Source organism: Trichechus manatus, unplaced genomic scaffold, assembly GCF_000243295.1.
Source record: "Trichechus manatus latirostris isolate Lorelei unplaced genomic scaffold, TriManLat1.0 scaffold00075, whole genome shotgun sequence".
NCBI lineage: Eukaryota > Metazoa > Chordata > Mammalia > Sirenia > Trichechidae > Trichechus > Trichechus manatus.
The window spans coordinates 475,998-492,101 of NW_004444011.1; the positions used below are offsets into that span (position 1 = coordinate 475,998).

Genomic DNA, 16,104 nt, shown 5'->3' on the forward strand with positions numbered 1-16,104 from the left:
GCCGGCTTCATAGGATGAGTTTCGGAGTATTCCATCCTTTTCTATGCTCTGAAATACCCTTAGTAGTAGTGATGTTAACTCTTCTCTGAAAGTTTGGTAGAATTCTCCAGTGAAACCATCAGGGCCAGGAGGTTTTTTTGTTGGAAGTTTTAAAATTACCTTTTCAAGCTCTTCTTTCGTTATACGTTTATTTAGTTTTTGCTTTATTGAGCTTCTTTCTGGATGTTCTGTCCTTCACCGAAAGTGGTGTGTTGATATCTCCTACTATTATTGTGGAGCTATCTATCTCTCTACCTCTACCTCTGTTTGTGTTAATTTAGGTAGGTAATGTGTTTCTAGAAATTTGTCTGTTTCCTCTAGGTTTTCAAATTTGTTAGAGTATAATTTTTCATAGTATTCTGTTAGGGTTCTTTTGACTTCATTTGGGTCTGTTGTGATATGGCCCATCTCATTTCTTATTTGGTTTATTTGCTTCTTCTCCTGTTTTTCTTTTATCAGTTTGGCCAGTGTTTTATTGATTGTGTTGATCTTTTCAAAGAACCAGCTTTTGGTATTGTTAACATTTTCAATTGTTTTTCTATTTTCTATTTAATTTAATTCTGCTCTAATTTTTATTATTTGCTTTCTTCTGGTGCCCAAGGGCTTCTTTTGCTGCTCTCTTTCTGTTAGTTCGAGTTGTAGGGTTAATGTTTTGATTTTGACCCTTTCTTCTTTTTGGGTGTGTGCATTTCTTGCTATATATGACCTCTGAGCACTGCTTTTGCTGTGTCCCAAAGGTTCTGGTGGTGTGTTTTCATTCTCATTTGATTCTGTGAATTTCTTTATTCTGTCCTTAATTTCTTCTATAACCCAGTAGTTTTTGAGAAAGATGTTGTTCAGTTTCCATGTGTTTGATTTTTTTTCCTTGCTTTTTCTGTTATTGATTTCTACTTTTATGGCTTCATGGTCAGAAAAGATGCCTTGTAATATTTCGATGCTTCGGATGTTGTTGAGGCTTGCATTATGGCCTAATATGTGGTCTATTCTGGAGAATGTTCCATGTGCATTGGAAAAGAAATTATACTTGTCTGCTGTTGGGTGGAGTGTTCTGTATATGTCTATGAGATCAAGTTGGTTGATTGTGGCATTTAAATCTTCCATGTCTTTACTGAGCTTCTTTCTGGATGTTCTGTCCTTCACCGAAAGTGATGTGTTGAAATCTTCTACTATTATTGTGGAGCTGTCTATCTCTGTTTTCAATGCTGTTAGAGTTTGTTTTATGTATTTTGGAGCCCTGTTGTTGGGTGCGTAAATATTTATTATAGTTATGTCCTCCTGGTGTATTGACCCTTTAATCATTATATGGTGTCTTTCCTTATCCTTTGTGGTGGATTTTACTTTAAAGTCTTTTTTGTCAGAGATTAATATTGCCATTCCTGCTGTTTTTCGAGTGTTGTTTGCTTGATATAGTTTTTTCCATCCTTTGAGTTTTAGTTTGTTTGTGTCTTTAAATCTAAGGTGTGTCTCTTGTAGGCAGCATATAGATGAATCGTATTTTTTTTAATCCATTCTGCCTCTCTCAGTCTCTTTATTGGTGCATTTAGTCTATTTACATTCAGCATAATTATTGATAGGTATGAGTTTACTGCTGTCATTTTCATGTCTTTTTTTGTGTGTTGTTGACAGTTTCTTTGTTCCTCTTAATTTTCTGTGCTGAGTTATTTTCTTTATGTATTTTATTTCCATCTTTTTCATTGTTGTTGATTTTGTATTTGCTGAGTCTCTATGTTTTTCTCGTTTTTTGTTTTGATGTGTACAATTGTTAGTTTCCTTTGTGGTTACCTTAATATTTACCCCTGTTTTTCTAAGTTTAAACCAATCTTTTATTTCTTTATATCACCTTGCCTTCCTTTCCATATGAAAGATCTATGACTGCATTTTTTAGCCCTTCATTTTGTTTTAATGTTTTCATCTTTTATGTATTGATGTCTCTGTTTCTCTTTTTTCAGCATTTTAGCTTTATTTTTGTGACTTCCCTATCTGAGTTTATATCTGGTTGCTTTGTCCTGTGTTCTAGTCTTGGGTTGTTATGTTATTGATTTTCTAACTGGAGGACTCCCTTTAGTATTTCTTGTAATTTTGGTTTGGTTTTTACAAATTCCCTAAACTTCGGTTTATCTAGAAATGCCCTTACTTTGCCATTCAATTTGAGAGTCCATTTTGCTGGATATGTAATTCTTGGCTGGCAATCTTTTTCCTTCACGATGTTATATATGTTATCCCATTGCCTTCTTTCCTGCATGGTTTCTGCTGAGTAGTCCAAGCTTAGTCTTATTGACTCTTCTTTGTAAATGACTTTTTGTTTATCCCTAGCCGCTCTTAAAATTCTCTCTTTATTTCAGTTTTGGCAAGTGATTATAATATGTCTTGGTGACTTTCTTTTGGAATCTACCCTCTGTGGGGTTTGATGAGCATCTTGGATAGATATCTTCTCATCTTTCACGATAACAGGGAAGTTTTCTGCCAACAAATCTTCAACAGTTCTCCCTGTATTTTCTGTCATTTGCATCTGTTCTTCTACTGCAATAACTTGTAGGTTATTCCTCTTGATAAAGTCCCACATAATTCTTAGGGTTTCTTCATTTTTTTAAATCCTTTTATCTGATTTTTCCTCAAATAAGTTAGTGTCAAGTGCTTTATCGTCAGTCTCACTAATTCTGACTTCCATTGCCTCAATTCTGCTGCTGTGACTTTCTATTGAGTTGCCTAATTTTGAAGTTTTATTGTTAATCTTCTGGATTTCTGATTGCTTTCTCTCTATGGATTCTTACAGCCTGTTAAATTTGTGATCGTGCTCTTCTGTAATCTTCTTAAGTTCCTGTGTTGCTTTGTCTGTATGTTCCTTGGCTTGTTCTGCATTTTGAATGATCTACTTCTTAATATCTTGAAGAGTTCTGTATATTAATCTTTTGTATTCTACCTCTGGTAATTCCAAGAAGTTCTCTTCCTCTGGAAAATTTCTTCTATGTTTTGGTCGCTTACTGAAGCCATCATGATCTGCCTCTTTATGTGATTTGATATTGACTGTTGTCTCTGAGCCATCAATAAGTTATTATATTTATTTTATATTTGGTTACTGTGTCCTAGCTTCTTGTTTTGTTTTGTTTTGATATGCCCAAATAGGCTGCTCATGTGAGCTAGTTTGATCATTGATGCCTTTGAAGTTCTAGCGTCCTGTCACCAGGTGGTTAGATCTGTTACTAGGTATGTGAGCCCAGGAGTCTGTTTACTTTTCTTGTATGGTTTCAGCTCAGGTGTCCAGATAGTCGGTCACCAAGTGTGTGGTGCAGGCTCCCACCGACAGTCCTACATGGGGAGGGGTGATTGGAGTAGGCACAGGTATCTGGCTGCAGTAGGGGGTTATGCACTGAGCAAGGCATGGTGCTGACAGCTGCCCCTGGGTGTCTGGGAGGAAAGCATGTCCCTGTTGCCTAGAGTGCATAGGTGAGTGGGTTTTGCAGCCAGACTATGGGCACCCAGTGCTATTGGCTGTAAGGACTGGGAGGCACCACTTATTCTTGGACCCCTGTCACAGGTGGCTAGGTGGCATAGGTGGAGCTACCAATCCTCTGGCCTCTTATGTGGGTAGGTGATTAATGGACAGAGTGGTATCAAATCTCACAAACCTGCCACTCCACCATATAGCTGCTACACTGAAGTTAGGCTTCAGGTATACACCCTGTTGTACTGTGCTAATGAGGGCCTACGCTGTTGAAATGGGCCCACACAGGTCTATGCAGGGGTGAAAGGCATTCAAAGTGTGTGTACCCCTTATGCCTGTGCCTAGGCAAAGGAGCTGTGCCTGCCCTGAGTTCCCAGCTTAGGGGGAGCTGACAGATTATTTTTTTCTGTTTGTTAATTTGTTCCCTCTCCAAGGCTGGGAGAATGGCTCAGAGCATGTAACAGGTCCTACTTCCAGTCTAGGGGATGTGACATCGCTGAAGCCAGCTGGGACCCAGTGCAAAGCAGGGAGGGAGCAGGTAAATGGGAGAGAGGTTCTTCCTAAACGGGGTGTTTTTTGATCCACATGGTAGGTTAAATGCATGTACTTTTCTTTTGCCAATTTAGCGCTGCTTTTCACTGACTCTGGAGACCTGAGCAGACTCTCCACCGCTCAATCTCTCCTGACGTGGAAAGCATGTCCCAAACGCCACTGCTTGCCTCGTTGCGCACCCCAGCCGATCTGGCCCTCAGGGCACCAGCTCCTGCCAGGTCAGGTCTGGCAACTCCTCGCTGCTTCAGAACCATCTCTTCCTCCCCCTGCCACTGAGTGAGATTCCTCAACTTTGCCTTTGATGTTCAGGGTTCCTAGGTTGTCATATATCATCAATCCACTTGTTTTTTCAGCTCTTTGTTGTAAGAGGGACCCCCAGAAGTGTCAGACTACTCCGCCATGTTGGCCCCGCCTTCTGTTACTTTAATTTTTAAATTAAAAAAATTTTAAATGTCAAGGGTGGATTTAGGTGATTGGATATTTGTTATAGTATTCTGAAGAACACTGATGTGCTCTCCTTTTTATCCCCAGGACATTATTAGACTTCATCATACAGGAACATTTTCCCTTGGTAGATGTCAAAGAACCTGATAGATATGTGCTAAGTTTTAAAGAGTAAGGACAATACTCTGTTTTCTCTCATTGGCCATCATCATTAGAGGTTACAACTTCAAAGTTATAAAACAATATTAGGAAATTAAGTGTAGAGCGTTGTGAACATTTTGTTAAGAGGATGATAATGTGAAACCTTTGATAAACAAGACATAGATAAGAAAGTTATTTTATTTGAAAGATACCGAGAAAAAAAGAACATGTACTACATCCTGACTGTACACATTATTATTATTTTCTATTTATAATTTTGTTATAGTGAAAGTATACATAACAAAGCATGCTATCTCAGTAATTTCTACATGTACAATTCAGTGACATTGATTACATTCTACAAATTATGTGACCATTCTTACCCTTTCCATGTCATTCCACCACCATTAACTTAAACTCAGTGCCCCTTAAGCAGACTCCCCTTTTCCCTTCCCCCACTCCAATCCCTGGAAACCACTAATAATCTTTGGTTTGTATATATTTGCTTATTTCATTTAACTGAGGTTATACAGTATTTGTCATTTTGTGTGTTACTTGTTTCACTCAGCATGATGTTTTCAGGCTTCATCCATGTTGTGGCATGCATCAGAACTTCATTTCTCTTCACAGCTACTTAAGATTCTGTTGTATGTGTATACTACATTTTATCTGTTCATTTGTTGATGGACATTTTGGTTGTTTCCACTTTGACTAACTTGAAAAGTGCTACAATGAACATAGGTGTACAGGTTTCTGTTTGCATTCCTGCCTTAATTTCTTCTGGGTATATACCTACGACTGGGATTGCTGGCTCATATGGTAATTCTGTGTTCAACTTTTGAGGAACTGCCAAATGTCTATGCCATTTTACATTCCCACCAGCAGTGGGTGAGGGTTCCACTTTCTCCACAACCTCAACAACAACTATTGTTTCCCGTTTTTTTGATCATTGACATTCTAATGGGGGTGAAGTGATATCTCATTGTGATTTTGGTTTGTATCTGCCTAATAACTAATGATGTTGAGCATCTTTTCATGTGCTTGTTGGCTATTTGGATATCTTCTTTGGTGAAATGTGTGTTTAAGTTTTTTGCCCATTGTTAGATTGGGTTGATTGTCTTTTTGTTAAACGGTGGAAGTTTTATATATATTTTGGATACTAGACCCTTATCTGATATATGGTTCCTGAAAATTGTCTCCCAATGTACAGGTTGTCTTTTAACTTTGTTTATAAAGTCCTTTGATGTTCAAAAGTATTTAATTTTTATGAAGAAGTCCAATCTATCTTTTACTTTTCTTATTGGAGTTGGAGAAAATCTAGTTATAGTACTATGTCTGATCCTTTTCTGTATTCTGGATGAATCATTCTGGCTTCTTCCACTTTTCTTACATGTATTATTTTCCATTCCTTTAGTCATCTTTTGACCTACCTTTGAACACTTTTCATGCGATGATTGGAGGATCCTAAATCTGAAGATTTTCCAAATTTTATTTTAGGATTTTTTGTCTGTTGTAGTATCTGCGACTGCACAACTTATTGCCTTGTGGATGTCTGTTGGTTTTGCTCATCTATTGATATTTTATTCTGATGATAAAATAGAATTAAGTTGTTGTAGTAGAGGACTTCTTTTATGTAGTTTTAAAATATCCCTGCTCCTGAGCTTCTTAATATTTTTTTTTTTATTGTACTTCAGGTGAAGGTTTACAGAACAAATAGTTTCTCATTAAACAGTAGTACACATATTGTTTTATGACATTGGTTAACAACCCCACAACATGTCAACCCTCTCCCTTCTCGACCTTTTTTTTTTTGGTGAAAATATACATAGCCAAAGATACACCATTTCAAAAATTTCTACGTGCACAATTCAGTGACATCGACTATGCTCTTCCAGTTGTGCTGCTATTCACCCTTTAGATGAAGGTTTACAGAACAAAATAGTTTCTCATTAAACAGTTAGTACATATGTTGCCCTATGACAATGGTTAACAACCCCACTACAGGTCATCACTGTTCTTACTCAACCTTGGGTTCCCTGTCACCAGCTTTCCTGTCCCCTTCTGCCTTCTAGTCCTTGTCCCTGGACTGCTGTGCGCCATTAGTCCTGTTTTGTTTTATGGGGCTTTCATGCTTCTTAATATTTTTAATATAAAAATTTGTATTTAGCAACAGAGAAATATTTTTCTATGTTTAAAATTGTTTTGAATGAACAGTATACACAAAATAGAAGAAGTATCTTCACTCTGATGAAGATGTTGTTATCTGTAAAGCTCTTAGGATTATATGTTTAAGTATATATTATGTTTAGATCTCCTTAAAGCTATTTTTAAAATTTTAATTATAAAAGTACTACATGCTTATGGTAAAGAATTTAAAATACAGAACGAGTAGGAGTTCTGCTCCCTAAGGTAATCACTGTCAACCATTTTCTCTCAATTCTTTTAAACTTTTTTTATGATACACATTATGTCTCCTGCAAGGAAGTAGGACTGGCTTGTATGTTTGAAGCCAGGCACTGCATGGGGGTGCATTAAAAGGAATATTTGCTTGAGCTAAGAATAACTAAAACACAAATCATATGTGTATTAGAGTCTCTAAGTAAATACCAAATGGGAAACTTTTAGAAATCTGCTTTAATTATTACACGTGTACTTTCTTTCTCTCACTTAAGGTGGGAGTAGGAATCAGGTAGGTATTTATAAGTTTTTGCTGTTATTAACGTGCTGCAGGGACCCTCCAAGTAACTATATCTTTGCATTCTTGAAGGCAAGTTTTTGAGGATAAATTCCTAGAAGTGGAGTGGCTGGATTAGAGAATCTGTACATTTAATATTTTGATAAACACCATCTTGATCTCAGTAAGGTTGAAATAGTAGACAGTGTTGCTACCCTACCCATATAGCCTACACTAGGCAGGTATATCCATTCTGTGACTTCCTTCCACCACGCCCTCTGTCCCCATCTGAAAGTCCATCATCTAGGAGATCACACCCCCTGCCCATAGTGACAGTGACCCACAGCCAGTGACTATTATGGCAGTACATATCCATATTGTTACCTTTTCCCCTTTTTACAATTTTTGCAAATTAATGAATTTTACTTCTTTTCTATTCTCAATTCCATTCCAAATTATATATATATATGTATGTATATATATATATAATGTACATACATATATATATATGTGTGTGTGTGTATATATATATATATATATATATGTACATCTGTAAAACAAATACTGGAAATTGAGGCTAAATAAAAGAGGAAATTCCAGTTCTTGAGGCTTTTTTTCCCTGCAGTATTTGAAATCTCTGGGGAAAGCAATTACAAAACGAAAGGCCAAATTTAATTTTAAAGTATATTTAATTTTAACATATGTTAAGCTATTTGATTTCGCCAGTTAAACTTTCAGTTGAAAATCTAATTTTGGTAATCTAATTTTGTCTTATCTCTGAAATGAATGCATTTCCATGACCTTTTCTATTCTGGATGATTTTATAGTATTAAAAGAAAAATATGTTATTTGATTTTAATGTTTTTGAAATATTTTGTGTTGTTTTAGGTGTTTGTAATACTGATAACTTTAGTTTGTTATCCATTACAATTGACTGCGGTCCATTAGTTTTTTTGGAGGCCTATAATCCAGGTATGTATGATTTATTTGTGTGTGTGTGTGTGTGTACATGTGTTTGTAAACGGTTATAGATAGTACAGAATGTTGTTGCTATTGTTGTTGTTAGGTGCCATCCAGTCGGTTCTGACTCATATGTACAACAGAACGAAATACTGCCCGGCCCTGCACCATCCTCACAATTGTTGCTATGTTTGAGCCCATTGTTGTAGCCACTGTGTCAGTCCATCTCGTTGAGGGTCGTCGTCTTTTTCACTGACCCTCTACCTTACCAAGCATGATGTCCTTCTCCAGGAACTGGTCCCTCCTAACAACATATCCAAAGTACATGAGACGAAGTCTCGCCATCATTGCTTCTAAGGAGCATTCTGGCTGTACTTCTGCCAAGACAGATTTGTTCATTCTTCTGGCAGTCCATGGTGTATTCAATATTCTTTGCCAACACCATAATTCAAAGACATCAATTCTTCTTTGGTCTTCCTCGTTCATTGTCCGCCTTTCACATGCATGTGAGGTGATTGAACATACAGTGGCTTGAGTCAGGCGCCCCTTAGTCCTCAGAGTGACATCTTTGCTTTTTAGCACTTGAAAGAGGTCTTTTGCAGCAGATTTGCCCAGTGCAGTATGTCATTTGATTTCTTGACTGCTGCTTCCATGGGCGTTGATTGTGGATCTGGGTAAAATGAAATCCTTGACAGCTTCAGTCTTTTCTCCGTTTATCATGTTGTTGCTTATTGGTCCACTTGTAAGGATGTTTGTTTTCTTTATGTTGAGGTGTAATCCATACTGATGGCTGTAGTCTTTGATCATCAGTAGGTGCTTCAAGTCCTCTTCACTTTCAGCAAGCAAGGTTTTATCATCTGCATATCACAGGTTGTTAATGAGTCTTCCTTCAATCCTGATGCCACCTTCTTCTTCATATAGTCTAGCTTCTTGGATTATCTGTTTAGCATACCGATTGAATGAGTATGGTGAAAGAATACAGTCTTGATGCACACCTTTCCTGATTGCACTCCTTTCCTGATTTTAAACCAGGTAGTATCCCCCTGTTCTGTTTGAATGACTGCCTCCTGATCTATATTCAGGTTCCTCATGAGCACAATTAAGTGTTCTGGAATTCCCATTCTTTGCAATATTATCCATAGTTTGTTATGATCCACACAGATGAACGCCTTTATATAGTCAATAAAACACAGGTAAACATCTTTCTGGTCTATGCTTTCAGACAAGATACATCTGATTGTTCCATGTCTTCTTCTGGATCCAGCTTGAATTTCTGGCAGTTCCCTGTTGATGCACTGCTGCAGCTGCTTTTGAATGATCTTCAGCAAAACTTTACTTGCCTGTGATATTAATGATATTGTTTGATAATTTCCACATTCATTTGGATTGCCTTTCTTTAGAATGGGTACAAATTTGGATCTCTTCCAGTCAGTGGGCTAGGTGGCTGTTTTCCAAATTTCTTGGCATAGACAAGCGAGTGCTTCCAGCATCGTATCCATTTGTTGAAACATCTCAGTTGTTAAGTTCTGAAGCTTTCTTTTTCGCCAATACCTTCAATGCAACTTGGACTTGTTCCTTCAGTACCATTGGTTCTTGATCATATGCTACCTCTTGAAGTGCTTGAACGTCGACCAAATCTTTTTGGTACAGTTACTCTGTGTACTTCTTCCATCTTCCTTTGATGCTCCTGAGTCATTCAATATTTTGCCCGTAGAATCCTGTAATATTGTAACTTGAGGTTTGAATTTTTTCTTCAGTTCTTTCAGCTTGAGAAATGCCAAGCGTGTTCTTCCCTTTTGGTTTTCTATCTCCAGGTCTTTGCACATTTCATTATAATACTTTACTTTTTACTTTCATTATAATACTTCTCGAGCTGCCCTTTGAAATCTTCTGTTCAGCTCTTTCACGTCATCATTTCTTCCATTCACTTTAGCTACTTTACGATCAAAAGCTAGTTTCAGTCTCTTCTAACATCCATTATGGCCTTTTCTTTTTTTCCTGTCTTTCAAATGACCTTTTGTTTTTTTCATGTATGATGTCTTTGATGTCATCCCACAACTTGTCTGGTCTTTGGTCATTAGTGTTCAATGTGTCAGATCTATTCTATTCTTGAGATGGTCTCTAATATCAGGTAGGATATACTCAGAGTCATATGTTAGCTCTTGTGGACTTGATTTAATTTTCTCCAGCTTCAATTTGAACTTGCGTATGAGCAATTGATGTTGTGTTCCACAGTTAGCCCCCGGCTTTGTTCTGACTGTTAATATCGAGCTTCTCCATTATCTCTTTCCACAAAGGTAGTCGATTTGATTCCTGTGTATTCTATCCGGTGATATCCCCGTGTATAGTTGCTGTTTATGTTGTTGAAAAAAGGTATTTGCAATGAATAAGTCATTGGTCTTGCAAAATTCTATCATGGGATCTCTGGTGTCGTTTCTATCACCAAGACCATATTTTACAACTACCAGTTCTTCTTCTTTGTTTCCAACTTTTGCATTCCAATCACCAGTATTTATCAGTGCATCTTGATGGTATGTTTAATCAATTTCAGACTGCAAAAGTTGGTAGAAATCTTCAATTTCTCATCTTTGGCATTAGAAGTAGAATTGTGTTCATTTATAAAATGGGCATTTATGTGTCCACTCTACCTTCCAGGTGCCATAAGTTATAAAAAAATGAGTCTTTAATGGTTTCTGACCTCAACAAACTTACATATTACAAAAGATGACATGAAGTACACCTTCTCTTCACTTATCAACTGTCTCGTTATCCAACATTTCTCATTTATGACAATAGTAAAAAATCTATACGACTATTTTGTGCACTAAGAACATACATCTGGCAGTAACAAACGCTGAGGTACAAGGCAAGAGTAATGCTGGCTGTGATGGTTAAGGTTATGTGTCGACTTGGCTGGGCCGTGATTCTCAGTGGTTTGTTAGTTATGTAATGATGTAATTTGGCAGTTATGTAATGATGTTGTCACCCTCTATTTTTGGATCTGATGTGGCCATCCTCCATTTTCACATAATGCTGATTTTGCATAACTATCTGGTCTTTGGAACCTAGCCATGTCGATAAGTGAGGAGAGGGTGTATAGTGTTGTAGTTAAGAGCATAGAATATGTTGTCAGACAGACATGGGTTTGAGTTCGAGTATCTGACACTTAATAGTTCTGTGCCCTTGGACAAGTTACTTCCGCTCTCAGTTTACCCTTCTATAAAATGGAGGTAATAATAATACAATACCACTGGACGGATCAGAGGAGGCTTTGTGTAGGACATGCTACTTGAGTTTGAGTTTGAAGTATGTGTAGGATCTGGGAGAAGAATAATGTGAGAAAAGGCTTCTGCATGGATAGTATTTTCCTGACTGATCTTCCATCTATTAACAAAATGACTGGTTAGGATTAAAAGTGTAGCTTGTATTCATCAAACAGAGCAGAGTTAACTGGTCCACAGTTAGAGATCTTCTCCCTTACTGCCAAGATCTAAGTTATCAATCGCACTTGTTCATTACTCTTTCTTAAGCAGAATGAGGAAAGACCAGAGATGGATGGATGGGTGGATGGACGGATGGACAGAAAGACAGATAGATAGATGAGATGGAAGAGAATTCGTCAGCTTTTTAGTATTTAGTAAACTCTAGCCAGTGGAATTAGCTATTGCCATTCCCATTTGAGAAAATTTCTAATACTTTGCTTCTCATCTTGACCTTCCTACAAGGATCTTCAGGGACATAAAATTTCCATCCAGAGATAGTTTGTTGCTCCAATTTTCCCCTTGCGCATTCTTTTCTTCACCTATCCAGGGAATGGAAGGGTAGACTTGTAGTATAGTTTTGGCTTTTTTTTTTTTTTTTTTTGTAGTCTCAAATTATGCCATCAGCTTAGTCATTATATAATTATGATTAAAATCAAGCTTATTAATATTTTTAATTCTAATTGTCACCAATATTTTGCTTGCTTTGCTCCTCATTTTTTTCCCTTACAGCATTGGTTTCCCAATGGATGTTGTATTTATTACCTGGAAAGTTGTATATATATATTTTTTATAGTAAAATAATATATTTAAATTATCACAAGAATATTTGCAAGTAATAACACTTATGCATCTGGGGTTTTTAGTCTCTGAAGAAGGAAAATAGGAGTTAGGATAATGTGGAAAAATTTTTTTTTAAGTCTAAAACATTTTATTTCATATTATACATACTTTTTTTTAAAAAGGCAGAAACATTTAAGGTAACACCACTTGACACTGAAGAACCTTATGCTGAATTCCTGAAGGACCTTGAAAATCAGTTAAAAAATTTGCTTTCACATGGTCTTTTTCATGGCTGCTTGTGTCATGCTAAAGAGACAAGCTTCACAGATTATATTTAAGAAGTTGTCATTCTGGAAAACAAAACCAAAAGACTCAAGGAAATGTGAATTGGTTGGCAGAAACAAAAGGCTTCCTTCATCCTGGAGCTGAACTGGCATTTTGATACTAAGATGCTAATCTCTACCTATTGGCTCCAGCAGCTGGTAGTTTTTAATTCCATATGTGAATGTTAAGTGGAGCTGAAAGCAGGGCTGGTCAGAGTCAGCTGCTGGTGTTCCATGGTCAGTATGGGAAGTAACAAGTGCTCACTATGTTCAGCACAGATGGAAACCCCAGCCACATGGCAGTATAAAACTAGGTTTACTCATGAAAAGCCTGGATCTGTTGCATGAAAAACACATTGGTCCTCAGCAGATGGATGGACTGGGGGAAATGATACAGGTCGGTGGTTTTCAAAGTTTGGTTAAGAGATGGCTGGTAGTTCTTAAGGTCCTCCACGTATCCCACAATGTTTATACTATGTTTTTCGTATAAATCAATAATTTACTTGCAGTATGCTTCATTGGTATCTCACCAAAGCTGGTATAATTCTTCCCACTAGTTATGGAAAGTTTTTTGGCTTTGCCACGTGAACAGCAATTAGACTGTGGTCTCTGGGCTCTTCTGCCTGGCTAAGTGGGAAGAGACAACCACTGGCCTAATCAGTGGATTTCATGGTTTATAATTCTAGAGACTTCTCCCTCCCACCCAAGTCCTTTACAGCTTTAACAATTCACCCATGTTTCACATCCCCCCTTCATCCCTCTTGGCACTGCACACACACAGTTAGCATTATTCTCATGCAATGGAAGAGAGTGATGTCGCTCTTGTTTTGCTTACAAAGTAGCCACTAAGTCCCTATGCATGAGATTGTGTCCTAACAACAGGAGAAGACTAAAAACAGACTGCTGGAATGCCTTCTAACAGTTAATCAGGAAGATGTTGTCTAGAATATGGAGAAAAGTCAAAGGCATGCAGGGAGTGAAGGGAACGTAAATGTAACTTCTAACTAGCAATGTATGGGGACTAATCTAGACTTTTTGTCTTCTACAAAGTGATCTTCTTTGAAACAAAGTGATCTGAATGGAATGAGTCACAAAAAATACAGATCCTTTAAATTCAAGGAAACCCTAGTGGTATAGTGGTTAAGAGCTATGATTGCTAACCAAAAAATCGGCAGTTTGAATCCACCAGGTGTTCCTTGGAAACTCTCTGGGGGCAGTTCTACTCTGTTCTGTAGGGTCTCTATGAGTCGGAATTGACTCGACGGCAACGGGTTTGTTTTTTTTTTTTTTTTTTTTGTAATTCAAACTTAGGTTTGTCTTCTTCATTGCTTACGGAAAAAAAATTTACAGAAGTCCATTCTTTGTCTTCTTGAACTTATCATGAGTAGCTTTTTTAGAAAGGGGGAACATTTTTTTATCCTGATTTTTTTATGAATTAGTAAGGCTGAATCATTTGACTATCTTATATCAGATTGGTATTATGCTTTCACACTCAGATGCTGATTTCTTTTTAATTTTTTAATTGTATTTTAGATGAAGGTTTACAGAGCAAACAAGTTTCTCATTAATAATAATTAATACACATATTGTTTTGTGACATTGGTTGCCAACCCCATGACATGTCAACCCTCTCCCGTTCTCAAACTTTGGTTCCCCAGTGCCAAGTTTCCTGTTCCCTCCTGCCTTCTCGTCCTTGCCCCTGGGCTGTTGTGCCCATTTAGTCTTGTTTTGTTTTATGGGCCTGTCTAATCTTTGGCCGAAGGGTGAACCTCAGGAGTGACTTCATAACTGAGCTATAAGGGTGCCCGGGGGCCATACTCTCAGGGTTTCTCCAGTCTCTGTCAGATCAGTAAGTCTGGTCTTCTTTTTTTTCTTTGTGAGTTAGAATTTTGTTCTACATTTTTCTCCGGCTCTGTCCATGACCCTCTGTTGTGATTCCTGTCAGAGCAGTTAGTTGGTGGTGGTAGCCAGGCACCATCTAGTTGTGTTGCACTCAGTCTGGTGGAGGCTGTGGTACTTGTGGTCCATTAGTCCTTTGGACTAATCTTTCCCTTGTGTCTTTGGTTTTCTCCTTTCTCCCTTGGACCAGATGGGGTGAGACCAGTGACTGCTCATAAACTTTTAAGATCCCATATGCTACTCACCAAAGTAGAATGTAGAACATTTTCTTTATTAACTATGTTATGCCAATTGAGCTAGGTGTTCCCTGAGACCATGGTCCCCATAGCCCTGAGCCCAGCAATTTGATCCCTCAGGGAGTTTGGATGTGTCTGTGGAGGTTCCATGACCTAGACGTGGACAAGTTGTGCTGGCTTCCCCAGTATTGTGTACTGTCTTACCCTTCACCAAAGTTACCATTTATCTATTGTCCATTTAGTGTTTTTCCCTCCCTACCTCCCCTCCCTCGTAATCATCAAAGATTGTTTTTGTATTTAAATCTTTTCATGAGTTTTTATAGTAGTGGTCTCATACAATATTTGTGCTTTTGTGATTGACTTATTTCACTCAGCATAATGTCCTCCAGATTCATCCATGTTGTGAGATGCTTTGCAGATTCATCAGTTATTTATTGTTGTGTGAATGTACCGTAGTTTGTTTTTCCATTAATCTCTTGATAGCACCTTGGTTGTTTCCATCTTTTTGCTATTGTGAACAATGCTGCAATGAAAATGGGTGTGCATATGTCTATTCATGTGATGGCTCTTATTTCTCTAAGATATATTCCTAGGAATGGGATTCCTGGATCATACGATATTTCTGTGTAGCTCCCCCACCTTTTTCTAATTGTACTTTAGATGAAGGTTTACAGAACAAATAGTTTCTCATTAAACGGTCAGTACACATATTGTTTTATGACATTGGTTAACAACCCCTTGACATGTCAACAGTCACACTCTCCATTCTCAACTTTGGAGGACTTTTTTTTTTTTTTTTGGTGAAAATATACATAGCCAAAGTTATACCATTTCCAAAGTTTTTACATGTACAATTCAGTGACTTTGATTATATTCTTCCAGTTGTGCTGCTATTCTCACTATCCTTTTCCAAATTATTCCATCACCATTATCTTCAACTCACTGGCCCCTAGGCTTCCCAGCAAAACTTTTGAGTTCCTGTTGTCAGTTTGATCTCACATAGATAATTCTTTTTTTTTTTTTGGTACCTTAGATGAAGGTTTGCAGAACAAAGAGTTTCTCATTAAATAGTACACATATTGCCCTATGACAGTGGTTAACAACCTCACAACACATTAACACTGTCCTTTCTCACTCTTAGGTTTCCTATCACCAGCTTTCCTGTCCCCTCCTGTCTTCTAGTCCTTGTCCATGGACTGCTGTGCATCGTTAGTCCCATTTTGTTTTATGGGGCTGTCCAGTCCACGGCTGAATGATGAACCTCAGGAGTGACTTCACCACTGAGCTAAAAGGGTGTCTGGGGGCCATAGTCTTGGAGTTTCTCCAGTCTGTCAGGCCAGTAAATCTGGTC

At 37.7% G+C, this 16,104-nt stretch overlaps 1 pseudogene; it reads left to right on the forward strand.

Annotated features, from left to right (window-relative positions):
• LOC105756496 (UPF0061 protein ETA_18310-like) overlaps positions 1-16,104 on the forward strand; it is a 67,808-nt pseudogene that overhangs the window by 14,038 nt on the left and 37,666 nt on the right.